Consider the following 15,055-nt stretch of genomic DNA (forward strand, 5'->3'; position numbering starts at 1 on the left):
GCGAGTCAAGCCGCATTCGACAGGATGCCGCAATAGACCCAAATCTGTTTGCTGACTGTTTGCTACTTAATGTTGTGGCAAATGCAAAAATAGTTTTTATTATGCTCGCTGTCAAGTGGCCATAACACGCATGCGACACGTTGCCTCCAGCCCTCAGCCCACAGCCCCCACAAATATGAGTAATTAGCCGTAAAAATACAAACAATATAATATTTAGCATGTGATTACAGGTTGCTCTAGTGCCACTACTACTGCTAGTAGGAGTAGTGGTAGTATCGTTATGATAGCCAGCTAGCGTCGCCTGTTGTGCCACAAACAATGAATCACAAACGATTTCCCAGCAACTTTTAATGTGTGTTGGCAGGCAGCAAAATGGAAAACGGGCAAAACAAACACAAACACTCTCACACCCGCCTCAAAGAAAAACCCGGTCAAACCAAAGTCAGGCCATGCCGCCCGGGCTTGGGTTTCGTGTGTGTGTGTGTGGGGCAAACGAAATTTGGGAAGGAACGCAAGACCAGAGAGAAAGCAAGGCGAATGCCCAGAAACACCTAAACAAACAGCACGTAGAAAGTCCCTGGATGCCCCTGATTCTTACTTTCGAGCGATAGGGCCCGCCCGGAACGCTGTTAGTCTTTAATAAATTTGTGGATAACTAATGGCGGGAACGGGTGCGGGAGCGGGTGCAGGCTGGGTGCGGGGAGATAGTAAGAAAATATGTATAAAAGTGCTTATGAGGAGAATTACTATCAAAATGGCATTAGGCTGCCGCCGTATGCGGCAGCGATAAAAGATTGCTTGCTGCCTGTAACTAAATTTAAATTTAAGCGGTTGCCAGGAACAACGAAAGCAAACAGGAAGGCGGAGGGACTTGCTTTGTGTGTGGCATGGTGTAGTATGGGGAGATACGGATACATATGCACATACCGTAGGTAAGACACATGTACTCACAGCGGATGTGCGTGTTTCCAGGCTGACTAGCTGCCGCAAAGTCATTTGGTGGCTTATGTCCCACCTGTCAAGCGCCGCCCCAACCCGACGGGGAAGTAGCTAACCAACCAACAAACAAAAGAGTATTGAGTTAAGGTGAAAAATATGCAAAAGGCAAACAGTGCCGAAAACAAAACCCCAAACCTGGTGGTGCCACACGCACACGGACACGAACATGCACACGCAGAAAGGCAAACAAGTTGCCGCTGATCATTTATAATGCGTTTGCGTTAACGGTGCGTATGAGTAACATACATACATGCCTTTCCACTACCATCCAGGACTTCTGTTGGCTGCTCTGCTATGTTGCTGTTGGTAATGCTTCGTGTGTCTGTCACTGCTGCGTGTGCCTTTGCCATTAGCATTACTTTGCTTAACGCCTGGATAGACTGCTCTGGTCTGGTCTGGTCTCCTAGACAGTTGAATGCCCGATGCCCTAGACCACAGGGTAGCCCAGAATCTGATTAACTGTCCTCGAATAACTGCTCGAAAGATTCACAGCACAAATCAAGGCATTCAAGGAGTATGAACCTTCCAAATAATATTGCTAATAACATTTCTGAGAAAGTGTATGCGCTGCTCGACTTTCCAGTTGAAGGATCTTCGACTTGATTTCTTTTCCTTTGACTTTTTCTGAAGAGCGCATAAATAGACTTGCCTGTCGCCCACCCCGCCATTTCTAGGTCCCCTCCATACACGCTTTTCCTCGTCACTGCTCTGACGCTCCGAGACGATGATAAATTAATTGGTTTTTTATTTATGACGCCATGCCCGTGCCTGGGTGCCAGTGCGAGGGTATTCACATTGGCATGGTGTCGGCTTCTGAGTATTTTGGCAAATTGTCGCCAACAAAAGTCTGCTCTGCTGGTGCTACTGCTGCTGTCTGTACTGTGCTGTGCTCCTCCAGCCTTCACAGACTGCTCCTGCTCCTGCTTCTGGTGCTGATGTGTGAAATGGTCTTTTTGTTCGTTGGCTTGTTTCATTGGCTACTAATTGATTTACGCCCAGACGCTGGCTGTCATCGATTGATTGAGAGCAATAAACTGTTGACCTGGCCCGGCCTGGTCTGTCCCATCCCACTGGTCTAGTCTCCTCAGGGACATCTTAAAGGGCCAAAAGACTGATTGGGTATGCGGGCAGGGTGTCTTGGCCATTGCCCATTGGCCCTGACAATTTATTAGCAAATGTAATGAGCAAAGTTTATTAGACGGCGGCTGGATCGTGTGTGCATCTAATTGAAATTTACATGCACACAGGAAGCTCGAGCATATCCTGTCCCCTCCCCCACTCCCCCAGTCCGACCACACTCTCTCGCTCCATCTCTCTCCGTTTGTTTGTAGAGGTAATGCAAACAATTGTCATCATTAAAATAACGACAAGGACACACACAGATGTCAGGAGGCAGGACGGCAGCCGTTCGTGTGCATCTGTGGGACAATAAATAAAGACAATTTGCAGCTGCAATTATTATGAGAACTGATAAGTTCTAGCCATACGAAGCATATGGGGAACGTGGGAAAGCTCTGGAATACAAACAGGAGTGCCATGGCAAATGTAGGTCACAAGCTGACCAAAATGTCAGCCTGCTTCTTAAATGGTTTGCCATGCGTCCGCTCTGAATTCGAATGCCAACGATGAGCACTACTCTGGCCGCACTTGATGAAATTCCATCGGCCTTAAATTGTCACCCATTGGCAGCTCATACGATTCAAAGACGGAGGCGCTCAAACAGCATTTAATGCGTCTGCCACTGCTGCATTCAGCTTGAAAGTGCCTCGAATTAGTGTGCACAAGCGCACTATTATTTAAGGCTCTACAACGACTGGCACTGGGACAGGGACTGGGGGAAATGTTAAGTGCTCTGTGGTCCGGAGTGGTGTAGTGGCAGAGTGCATAAAGCAGCCTGTCTTGCTTGGCCTGACACAGAACTTGTGGCCATTGCCTGTGGCCTGGCAATTTCGGAAACCAATTTGGCCAAAACCATCGAAATGCCTTTGAAAACATTCGAATAGGAATAGAGACAGAAAGAGAGGAGCAACTTCGATCTGCATATGAACATTTAGAGTCATTAGTAGGAGCTTAGACGGGAGCCAAGACAGAGACAGAGACAGAGACAGGGAGAGAGAGAAAGAGAGACAGGCACACCCACCCACCCAGTGGCAGTCAGTCAGACAATCAATGGCAAAAATTAGACTAATGAAAACAAATGGATATCTGGATTAATCCAATACTGTCGCCTTATTTATAGACACAAAGTGGAAATAGAACCACAAAAAGACAGCGTCATTGTGACCCACTTCATGGGGCTTTGGGATGGGATGGTAGGGAAGTACGGAGTAGGGGCCTTCCACGGCAAACCACTTCATTAGCAGAGCCACAAAAAAGTGCACATCATTATGGGGCAGGCAGCCCAATCGATACGGCAGAGAGGGAGCGCAGTCGAGTGTCATTAGTATGGGGTTTATGGTATGTGGTATGGTATCCTTTTTATTCAGTTCCATCACGCAAACAGACAGACAGATAGCAGACGGGGAATGCGAGTGCTTCACAATAAAATGATAAACTGCCGCTGCCGCTGCTGCCACTTCTAGTTCTTCTGCTGGTTGCAGCTAAGCTTATAAACAAATAATCATCACGCATTTTAATGAGCAAACCAAGCGCTTAATAGCCCTTAATGGTTAATGTTGTAAGGGAGAACAGAACCTTCTATGCTGCTGACGCTGACGCAGACGCAAACGCAAACGCAGCCTCATCCGTCTGACAGCTGCCACAGCACGCGCCAGCAAAAATTGTTTTCGGAATGAGCGGGAGAGAAGCCCCAGACAAGAGCCATTTGCATCAGAGGCATTCAAGTTTTGCATGCTTTGTAATTAAAATAATAAACACGCGCAAAATGCATTAGAAAATTTATCCAAGAGCTTAGCGAGCAGGGAGAGCACATAAAGCGCGGGGGGCTGGGGGGGTGGCTGCCACATTTACGCTTACATACATACATGTCGCCTGGCAATCAAGTGGGGCAACAACAGGCAGGCGGCAGCAACTTTGCCTTGTGGCTGAAAAGCTAGACAACGGCTCACGTTGCGTATACGCAACGCTTGACGTTTGTTTGCTCTGCCAAAACGACGAATCTGGCTGGCTCGACCCCCGCCGCATGTCTTTTGCCCTGTCCCAGCTCCTGTCTCGCTGTATCTGTTTATTTGTGTGGCAGCGTGCGCCAGTATTTGTGTTGGTTGTTTCACTTAGAGCACTCCTAGCCTGGCCTCAGGTGTGTGCGGTGGTAGAACGGTGCGGCATGCCACCACCAGAGCCACAATACGATGCCAGGATGCTGTGACCCATTGTTGTGGCATGCGCCCACACACTTGACCTGCAAAAACGGTTACAATGGCAGCCAGCGGGCCGGGGGGGCCAGTAGGTGGGAAATGCAAGAACATCCAGCTGGAGATGTGGCCAGAGGAGAGGCGTTTGATTTCTTTTGCTTTTCCACTCAATCAGTGGAAAATTCAATTCCAATGAGTGCAACCAACCAAGCAGCAGTGGGGTGAGTGAGTGAGAGTGAAAGTTGTGCCCCCAACTGACTTGCGCTGTCATGCTCAGACCCATTACGATTCACAATTCAGCATTTAAATGTTTCCAAGTACTTGGCCAAAATGACGCTGCCAGAAGCAAGCCGAGGGCCAAACAATGAGACACTTTTGCATTTCCGTCAGTGGCACACAGCAAAATGGTTCTGCTAAACACTGCAGCAGCAACAGCAACAGCAACATCAGCAGCAAAGTCAAAGGCAACGGCAACAACTGCAATGAAACAAAATGTAAAAATTACAAAACGCCACGAGTGGTGCAACAGAGTGTGGTAGGGTGGGGCGGGGTGATGCCCGAGGTTGACTGAGTGGTTAGCTGACTGCCCCTGCCCCATACCCCATGCCTCGTGGCATTACAGCTGTAGACGTCAACTGTGTCAGCAGCGACGGCTGTAGATGCTGTGGCTGCTCTGGCGTTGAGTGCGTCTGTCGACGCTCGAGTGTATCAAACACAACGCAACATCAGCTGCTCTGCATACTTTCAGCACCCACTGTTCGTACGTATGAGTGTGTGCTTGTGCGGGTGCACTTAAGAGTCACTGTGTCAGTAAACAACTGACCCACTTTGTGATGAACATGCCGCACCACGAGGCACCACCACCCGCTGCAGTTGCTGCTGCCGTGGGTGCTGCACACTCTATTTATCATATTGCGCGCCGCACAGCCCACAAAAGCGTAGAGTACTTTTTGGGGAGCACCAACAGCACACCCACACCAACAGAGAATGGGAGACAGATAGAGATGGATGGCTGGAGATACAATGGAGTGAGATAGACTGACTGACGAAATGCGACGGCAAGCGGGCGGGGCAGAGCGAAATATGCGGCATTTAAATAGCGCACAAATATCTATGAAAATATTGTTGCTGGCCAGCAGACGTCTCCCGTTCCACTTGCATGTGTGCATTGTTTTCATTATTTTCGTTGGTGGCAAAATAAATACGTTTTCCATTATTTTTCCGCTTTCTATTTGTACGTTTGCGTGTGCTTGTGGGGCTATCAACATTTTTGGAAATTTTGTTTTTGTCAAATGCCAAAGAGCTTCCACCCCGCCGACACACGAACAACTGCAGAGAGGAGCCCCCGCCTGAGCCTGAACGAGAGCGAACAGTTTCATTTTTGGCATTTTGGCAATTTGTCAGAGCTAATTTCACGTTGATTATCTTATTTTCACAAAACCCGAATATCTCTATACACAAGAAGTGTGTACATGTTATGTATGTATGTATGTACAGTGTGTACAGTTGTGTTCAATGAAATAGTAGTGCCACACCCCATCACTTTCACAACTATTTTTGAGACCCTTCCAGTCTTTCAAAATAAACAATTTATACCTTTTTGAAAAGATTGGAACGTAAGCATTATAAACCCGATGAAATCTTATTTCATTTGTATTCCATCTTCTTGTTTTACATGAATTTAGAAAAATACCCATGAAAACTGCTGTTCAATAAAATAGTAGTGCTGGGTGCAAGTATTAAAAAAAAATTAAAAAACAAATTAAATCAATTCAAAAGAGTTACCATCAGTAAGCTTAGTTTATATATTGAATATTTTGATGAAAGAAATTTTTGAATATAGCGGTACTTTTGTTTTTGGAGCGTAGAAGTAATCATTGAACGGTCCAATATGGGAGACTTTAGAATTAGACTAAAAACTAAAATCAGGAGGAATAATGGAATTCAAAACTAATTTGAATGTGCTTTTACTGTTATATTTAATAGTTTAAACTAAAAAAAGCACCCTGAAAAATGATTTTTTATGCGAAAAAATTGTCGTTTGGTAGATGGTCGAAGATGGTCGAAGGCAAGGTCAAGGTCTTCAATATCCTCAAAAATTATGAAAACAATTTTATATCACTCTGTAAGTGTTATGACAGCTCGTTGACGAATGACTTCATATTATTTAATTGCAAGAAGTCCCAGAAAGCTACGCGTTTGTCTCTGAGAGTATAGGGGTATACAGCTTAAGTTTGCAAGAACGCATGTGGCTGAGCTGTGTCGCAGTGACAAAAAAATTCTTTTGACTGATGAGTGTAAAGTTGTACAATATGGTAAGAAATAACAAAAAGAATAGGTTTGGCGTTCACAGACATCAGATTAGTGTTCAAATTCTTCAAAAAAACGGTATTGGGCATGTTGGGCTGATCCTTATGAGCTCCAGTCCACATGAAGTGGTACTTCCTAGCCTCCTAGTTGGAGCCTTTTACAAAATTGTGTGGGCCAGCATGCTTTTTCATACATTACATTCATATTCCAGTTGAAAAAAACCTTTGAAAAGGAGCTTTCAACAAGATAATGATCCTAAATACTCAAGAAAGCTCGCCAACTGGGTGGGGAAATTGGGTTTCATCTGAAAAGATCGGCGTTTTTCGATGTTCAAATCAGTCCCTGGATCTGAATGTTATCAAAATCTTATGGGGAAATGCCAAATGCATTATAATAAATGCAATTCCGGCATCCAGAGTAAGGTTAGAGCCAGTGGTTGAAAAAGGATTGGCTAAAATCCTATTGGAGCTTGGGCAGGACCTTATTAATTCCTTCCAGGCGGGAGTAAGGAAGTAACTAAATCGAAATTATTAAAAAACTAAATATTAAACCTCAAGAAACATGTAGAATATGAAAGATAGGTATTAACTCAAGTTTCGGTTTTTTTTTCGATTTTCAAAAAATTTACACTATTTCATTGAACAGCAGTTTTCATGGGTATTTTTGTAAAGTCATGTAAATCAAGAAGATGGAATGCAATTAATCCAAAATTCCTTCTGGTTCGTAATGTGTACATTCCAGGCTTTCTAAAAAGGTATCACTTGTTTAATTTGGATGATTGAAAATGTCTTAAAAATAGTTTTGAAAGTGGTGAGGTGCGGCACTACTATTTCATTGAACACAGCTGTACATATTATGTAATCATGACTGGCTCCACTTTTGGACGTTGTCTTTGGTTTTGCTTTGCCCAGCATTTTGGCGCTGACAATTAAATGAAAGTAAGATAAATTGTCGCCTTTGTTTGCAGTTCAACTTGTCGTTTGTGTTTAATTTAAGTGGAATTGTCTGGGTGTCTTGCCTCGTGGGTTGGCAAGGGTTGGGCCAATCGAGGAGATATTGTAGGCCAGCTGCCAGTTAGATTGTTTAATTTATTAGCCAAGCCAAGTTCGCGGCATTCGCCTTGCCACAAATATTTGGGCACAAGATAAATTCCCCAATGTCGTGCCATTTCCTGGGGCAGTGGGCGTTCCCCTCTATGTGTGCGTGTGTGTGTGGGCGTAGATAGCTGTCCAAGTTTTCGATATGTTTGCCTAATGAGGAGACGCGCTATCCTTGGGCCGCATTCCGAAAGCTCTGTTAATAATCAAAAGATTGCGGACGTCTCTGTGGCATGCTTCACTGCCACGCCCGCATTGCCTCCATTGAAATGCATGCGGGTGCCCATTAGCATACACTTTAAAGTGTATTTCCCTTCCCCCACCCCCCCACCACCACCACCACCCGCGGAAACACAGCGAATAACAACAACATGAGCGTGGCAATTTTAATGTCCTGCGGCAGACTCTCGCGCGTGCAACAGGAGCCACATCAGCTCATGGCCGTACAGATGGCGACAGTTGCATGTGGAGTGCTTCCCAGGCGTAAGAGCCGTGCCGCCGTGGGCCAAGTTCTTTAATGATGGCATGGCGAGAGTTAAGTAATTTTCCTTGTACGACAGACACGGGTCGCACGCCACTTCCAGATCCGGAACCGCTGGCTTAATGCGCTTGTACCTGTCGCAGCTGCCCCACAATTGCCAATGGCCACCGGTGTCATTTGACTCGCAATTAGGGTGGCAGCCACTCCACCTGCACAACCAAACCTCCATCCAAGACCCTTCCCAGGCGAGTGTCACCTCTAAGTAGCCCACTCCACTCCAATCCACTTCACTCCGGTCCCGGGCCGCTTCTTCGTTTTCTACTTGAGCACAATGTAAATTTGATTATCGCACAAGCAAATATTTGTCAGCCAGCCACTCTCTCTTCCCCCCTCTCTCTCTCTGTGTGTGTGCGCTGATGGGTTGGATTTCCTATAGGGGGTGACATATTTATCTAGACGTTTGTCGCTGGCATTTTTCGTCGCTGTTGTTTACTGGCCGAGCAGCATTTGCCTTTCAACTAGCAAACTCGGCTTTTGTTTGGCTCCTCATGATTAATTAAAACTTGGCAAACCCCACAATACGCTCTCTCTCCTTGCGATGTGGGTATACCCTTTCGAAGAGTATGGTGCATAGTTTCTTCTTTTTATTTCACTGAGAAGTTTAGTGTTTGGTTTGAAACAGAATCGTTAATGTTCAGGTACTTTTCTTTTAGTTGTATTATTGTGGGCAGCGTTTCTTCTATTAGTCGCGCATTGTTGTTGCCATTGGCGATTCCATTACTGTTAAGCATAGCGTATTGGTGTTGCTGTTGTTTGCTGACTACTCGCCCGTTCAGTCCAGCCCGAACATGTTTCTTTTTTACCACGACGCTTTTCAACAAATGACACTCTGGCCTCCTCTGTACTACTACTACCTCTCCGCCCTTGATTGTCAACAACGTTTTAGGTGTGGGGGGAGGGCTGGGACTGGGGCTTAGTCCGGGTAGCACACGGGGGCAGGGAGGAACGGAATTTTGCGGGCAACGGATTTGGACTCATTAGGCCCGTTCGCTTTCCTCCACAATCGCTGCTGCTGCTGCTGCTTTCGTTGTCGTTGTCGTTGTCGTTGCCGTTGTCACTGCTGGTGTGAAAATTGCGCAAATATGTATAGCTGTGTGTGTGTGTGTGTGTGTGTGTGTGTGGGCGGGTGTCTATGTGTAAACACAACGCTTAATGAGAAAAGAACTTACTCTGGTATTTGAGTTTCACGTCCCTTCTATGTGTGTACGAGTATGTGTGTGCTTTTCCTTTCATTTTCGCTGTATTTTCCCTGGCCAGGGGCAGGGGCGGGATGTCGGCGGGTTTTATTTAGTTAACACTGCTCGGAGGTGTGAGGTGGGATGGCTAGGGTGGGGTGGGGTGTGGGCATGCCAGGTGACGGACATGCAAACACAGAACATTGTAATTTCTTTTCGATTTCCCTTTCCCCCCTTTGGTGTTGGGCTGTGTGCGGTTTCAAATTAAAAACCAATATATTTGCACAGCAAATAAAGAAGCAAAGATAATGGCAAAAGAAACGAATCCGATCCTGCAAGCAATTTATGGAAATTCCGCACTGAGAAAGCAATCAAGAAAAAACTTACCGCCGGAGCAGCACGAAAAAATATATAAAGAAATTAAACCGATTTATATTAATTACCATGTGCAGCCACTCGACCATAAATCAGAGGATTTTAATTGCAAGCGATAAAAATAGAAGCAAAACGCCCGACATTATTTTAGTTAGTTAAACAAATTGAATGGAAGAATCTATCCGGTGCAGTCAAGGCTGCTGAACAAAGATTATTGGGTCAAATCATGAAATAAATTATGCACTTGGTTTATTGTTACTTTTCTATGCCTCCATCCTGCCATAGATCAAAGTTAATGAATGAACGATGGCTGAGCAGTTGCTATACGGTCGGACAGGGCGTGGAGCAGGGCGGAGTGGCGCCACAGCACAGCACAGACAGACTCTCAGTGGCAGTGGCAACAACATCGCTAATTACTTTCTCATTATGCAGGCTATTTAGCTTTAATTACGCTAAGCTGCAAGCCGCGACAAGGGCGAAAACGACACACCGACTCGTACACACACAAAGATACCCCACAGATGAGTACCTACCAGTACACAGATCCACTGACACAGGGAGGATGCCCAGGACACACACACAGGGCAAACATGCACCGACACATTGAGCACACTCGAAGCGTTTCTAAACTAGCAAAAAAAAAACAGCGCTCAAATGCTCAAATTTTGCCCGGAAAAGTGGCAACGGCATTTGAGCCTTTCACTTTTCACCTGACGCTGCCGCTCCTGCTCCTGGACCATCCCTGCTGCCTTCCGGCTGCTGGCTCCTGGCTCCTGGCCCCTGGCCCGCGGCTTCCCTGTCGGCAATTCCAATTTACATCGCAAAATGTGCAGAATTTTCCATTTGAATTTTAGTCGAGGCAAGAGAAGGATATGAAAGGGGATACCTGCCTCCACCAGTGCCCATGCCTCAGCCCAGCCCCAGCTCCAGCTGCAGCCCTAGCTCTTGTGTTCACACAGCGTGCCACTGCATCGCCAATTTGCTGGCCCACTGATGGGACGCGAAGGATGTGCATCAAGGGCCTGTACACTGAGTGCCGCAAGTCTGCAGACACCGGCCATAATGAGGCTACAAAGCGTGTGCATTGTCCATGATCATTTTTGTGATATCAAACCAGCTTCGGCTCGGTTAATTATATTAATTTAACAAGGATAAATGGCAGGCAGGGGATATTGTGGTGCCAAGCACCTGTCCGTGCCAGACTCTAGCAGACAAAATAAATATATTTACATGTTTCGGTATATGTTGTGGATGTATCTCCCTCGTATCCCCCTGGTTTATTTGCATTTTAATATGCCTCATATTTTATAGGGCTTTCACATTGTTGTAGGTATTATTATATATTTTCTCTTTAAGCCGCATTTGTGTAATGAAACGGAAGGGATTACCACTGGCCGCCGCCGACTGTCGGTTGCCCCGGAACCCAACCCCGGCCCGTGTGTGTGCTACCCTTTGGCCACACGCCACATCCCGGCTGCTGCCCGGGTGCCATCCCATCCCCTGTCTGTGCTCACTGTCTGTGCAAAAGTTGAAGTTGAACGAAATTGAAACACATTTGCCTGACAGTTGCCATCAGCTTGGCTTCAATTTGATGTCAGCATTATTGACTGATCCTTTGGGGCCGCTCGTGGCGCGGCCAAGGCCTCTGTCCGCCATCCGCCATCCGCTATCCGCCGGCTGGCTATATGTTTACCCAAAGTGAAACACTTCAAGTGCCAGTGGCAGGGCCATTGCCATTGTCAAGTGGGTATGCCATGAAGCGCCTAGTTAAAGTAAAGTGTCTCGAGGGCGTGGCTCTGCTCGGGCTCTGGCTCTGGCTCGGGCTCGGGCTCGGGGCATGTGGCATATGAAAAGCTCAATCATATTTCACATTCGCCACTTGTCAGCTTTTATCTCGTGTTCGGCACACGCCCCGAACCTGCCTCGAACCTGCTCCATCCACAACTCCTGCGGCTTGTCATAATTTCATTATTTGCTGCGCTCAGGCATAAAAAAAGGGATATTGTCTGTCTCTCTGAGAGAGAAAGAGCGTAAGTATGTGTGTGTGTATGTGTGGTGTGTATCTGTGTTGGGTTGTCATGAGCACGATGCTCCCTTGTCCTGGCCATCGATGTCTGCTCACGCATCTACTTTCCCTTTAAACCTGACTGAATGTCTATACAAACAGAAGCCTGACAGACGGCAGGACTACAGACAGCCAGATAGACAGGCAGGCAGTCATTCACACAGACACACACGCGCACACACACACACATTCATGCGTGCCGCATCCTTTTCAAGCACTTGACTGACGCGCTTGCCACGTGCCTCAAGTTATGGCCTGGCTGCGCAGCCCGACCACCAGCATTAAGGGCTACCCGCGACATCAGCCCAGTGTCCACCGCTCAACCAGAAGCTTGAGTTTTAATTGGATAATTACTCATCCAATCCAGAATTGAATCCGAGCTGAAACGGATGCACCGCAGGAGTGGGTGGGCCTGGGCCTTGGCCGTGGCCTGCAGATCGGTTAATATAAGCCAAAGCGGAGAGAGTTGCTGAGTGCTGTCCCTCCTCTCTCTCTATCTCTCTGTCTCTCTCTCAAGTGGCTTAACAGTTTTCAGCGATTTTCCCCACGCTTTGAGATCCGCTGTGGATGGCATTGCTGCAGGGAAAATTGCATCAAAATGGTTGCCAAATAGATGCACTGCAAACTGCACGCTCCACTCGCTCCAAGGGCCATAAAACGTTGCAACTTGTTGGTGGTGGCACGCACAAAGCCACAGCTCGTCCATTCAAACTCTACTTCAATGCAACAGGAAGGTACAGGACTCTGCAGCGGCGACGGGAGTGGGGAGTGTGCAGCAATTGAAAGGCAAATACGGCCAAAGGGTTAACAGCATGACAACACGACTCAAAGGGGGAATCCGAACCCCCATTGAAGCAGCCAATGGCTGTCTCTGCTATGGGTCTTAAGCGGTCTAAGCATCGAATGTGGATGAATGCAAATGATCATTCCTCAACAGCAACAGAGGACCCCCAATATTATGTCAGGCACTGCTCTGCTTTGTCCTCCTCCACTTTGGGATGTCGTCGAAACTTTGGCGAGTGGCATGGCAACGGATCGGAGGCGGAGAGCAGAAGCTCACAAAATTCTAAAACAAACAATCAGACGCATCTAAGTGCTGTAATATTTGTAATGCTTTTGACTCTCAGCGGACGAGGGTGAGGCTGGTTGGGGCAGGGGCAGGGCCGCTGACGCACTGGCGCATGAATTCAATATTTTTCATCTTTTATACGCTCAGACGGGTTCCTGCTGCCAGGGTTTCAAAGGGAGCCGAACAGACAATTTGCCATGGCAGCCGACTCCCGGTCTTGGACGGCACGGCGGCCCTTCGCTGATTAGAATCAACATAAATAAAATTAATTGTTGCCGGGTGAGTCGGTCGGTCGTTCGGTCGTTCGGTGGGTCTCCAATCGGGGGTTGCATTCAATTTGATTATTAGCCAAAGTCAGCGAAGCGGACCACCCATAGTGGCACAGCCTTTGGCTGTCTGCCTTGACGAGGGGTTGTCCCGTTTGTCCCCAGTGCGCTGCTTGATTACTTATTTTGGATTTTGTCGTTTGGCTAATTTTCCTGTGGCCAGACCGGCCATTCATTCCCCTGGGCCCTCGTCTGAATTGCACAACATAATTATAATTTATTTTGCAGCGCCTGTCTGTCGCTCTGTTTGCTTCTTAATTGCCAGATTCTACTCGCATGTGGTCAATGTGTTGCATTCTTCGAAGACCCTCTCTTCCATTCGTAAACTGCTGCCATTGTTTCCCAATCCCAGGGGCGCTTCTAGGCGGGAGACCATTGGCGTTTTGCATCAGGAAATTAAAATTCCATTCCCCAACTCTCGGCCAGCCATGGTTGGGTCTATGCTCATCAGTATGGGCTTCGCATAATATGCAAAAATGCCACGAACGCCCACCCACACCTTAGGCCTTTGGGGCGCGCTCTGTATTCGGCGACAAAAGACATAAATTACACAAAAATTGACCAGCAGGAGCAGGTCCAGGACCTGCACTTGTATGTGGGTGAATATCCCCAGGGCAGGCCGAGGCATTATGCAAAATTTGGTACAAAGTTCGGGGCGCCACTCAGCGATGCTGTGGCAGAAACAAAGCATTGAATCGATAGTTTATCAATACTGCCATCAACGTTCCTCTAAAGTTTCTGCCATTTCGAAATAATCACCAGAGCCCGAAATCAGAGTCAAAAACCCAAATGGCCAAAAAACCAAGTTGCGTTGAGCTCCAGGAATTGCAATGCGAAGGCACACAGATGCGAGTACGAGGGGCAGTCGATGGGGCAACCAGTTGAGTTTCAACTGCCACCGCCTGAGTACCACAGTGTCACTGGCATTGCCACTGGCCATGGCTATTGGCCAGGCTAATGGGCGGGTTTCGTGAGGGTCTGGTGAGGGTTTCTCTTTGGCGTTGGCATTGGCCACGACAGCCAGTTGCTGTTGTTTCCACTATTGCCGGGTTTTCAGCATGATTTCTCAATTGATTGCAAGTGGCGGGCCACAGTCACAGCCATAGTAGTAGTCGTAGCAGACCATTCCATGGCCATTCTAGCTATTGGAGTCATGTCATGCCTAATGCTTATTACCAACACTCGAACGCTTGGCAATTTATGCCAAGAGCCGAGCCCAAACTAGCAACTGCAGTTGGTGCTGCAGCCGCAGCTGCCAAAGCTGCTTACGTTGAGACCCTGTCCCTGTCCCTGTCCCCGGCCCTGGACCAGGCCCTTTCCCTGCAATCGATTTGTTGTTTCTATAATTTTAATTGGAGCCCTGGCCACACAGACCGAGTCAGAGTCGGAGTTGTAGTCGTAGTCGGAGACTTTGCTCTGTTCAGTTTCAGTCTCGAAATTGGAATGCATTTTTGGCAATTTCAAAAACAAATATTGCTCCAAAGGATCCGGTAGGTAAGCTTCTCCTCCTCAGGAGGAGCACCTCCTGATGCTCCCCTTGCTGCTGTCGCTGCTTGCACTCTCAGACATTGAGACACGTTCAGGACTGGGTCACCTGTGGAGGTGGCCAACTGGCATCGACTGTCGGACGCCAGTGCAAATAGTTTAGTGCATGAAATTGCTTGCAGCCAGGCACCTCAGACCTCAGACTGGTATCAGTACAGGATCGTACACAAGTACAGGTACAGGTACAGGTACAGCCTTCCGTTTGGGTGCCTGGGGATGGAGCTGTCTGTGCACCGTAAACA

At 47.4% G+C, this 15,055-nt stretch overlaps 1 protein-coding gene across 3 annotated transcripts in view; it reads left to right on the top strand.

Annotated features, from left to right (window-relative positions):
* LOC117898154 (tyrosine-protein phosphatase 99A) overlaps window positions 1-15,055 on the top strand; it is a 112,840-nt gene that overhangs the window by 24,368 nt on the left and 73,417 nt on the right. The gene's annotated exons all lie outside the window — the stretch shown is intronic.

This window comes from Drosophila subobscura, chromosome O, assembly GCF_008121235.1.
Source record: "Drosophila subobscura isolate 14011-0131.10 chromosome O, UCBerk_Dsub_1.0, whole genome shotgun sequence".
Classification (NCBI taxonomy): Eukaryota; Metazoa; Arthropoda; class Insecta; order Diptera; family Drosophilidae; genus Drosophila; species Drosophila subobscura.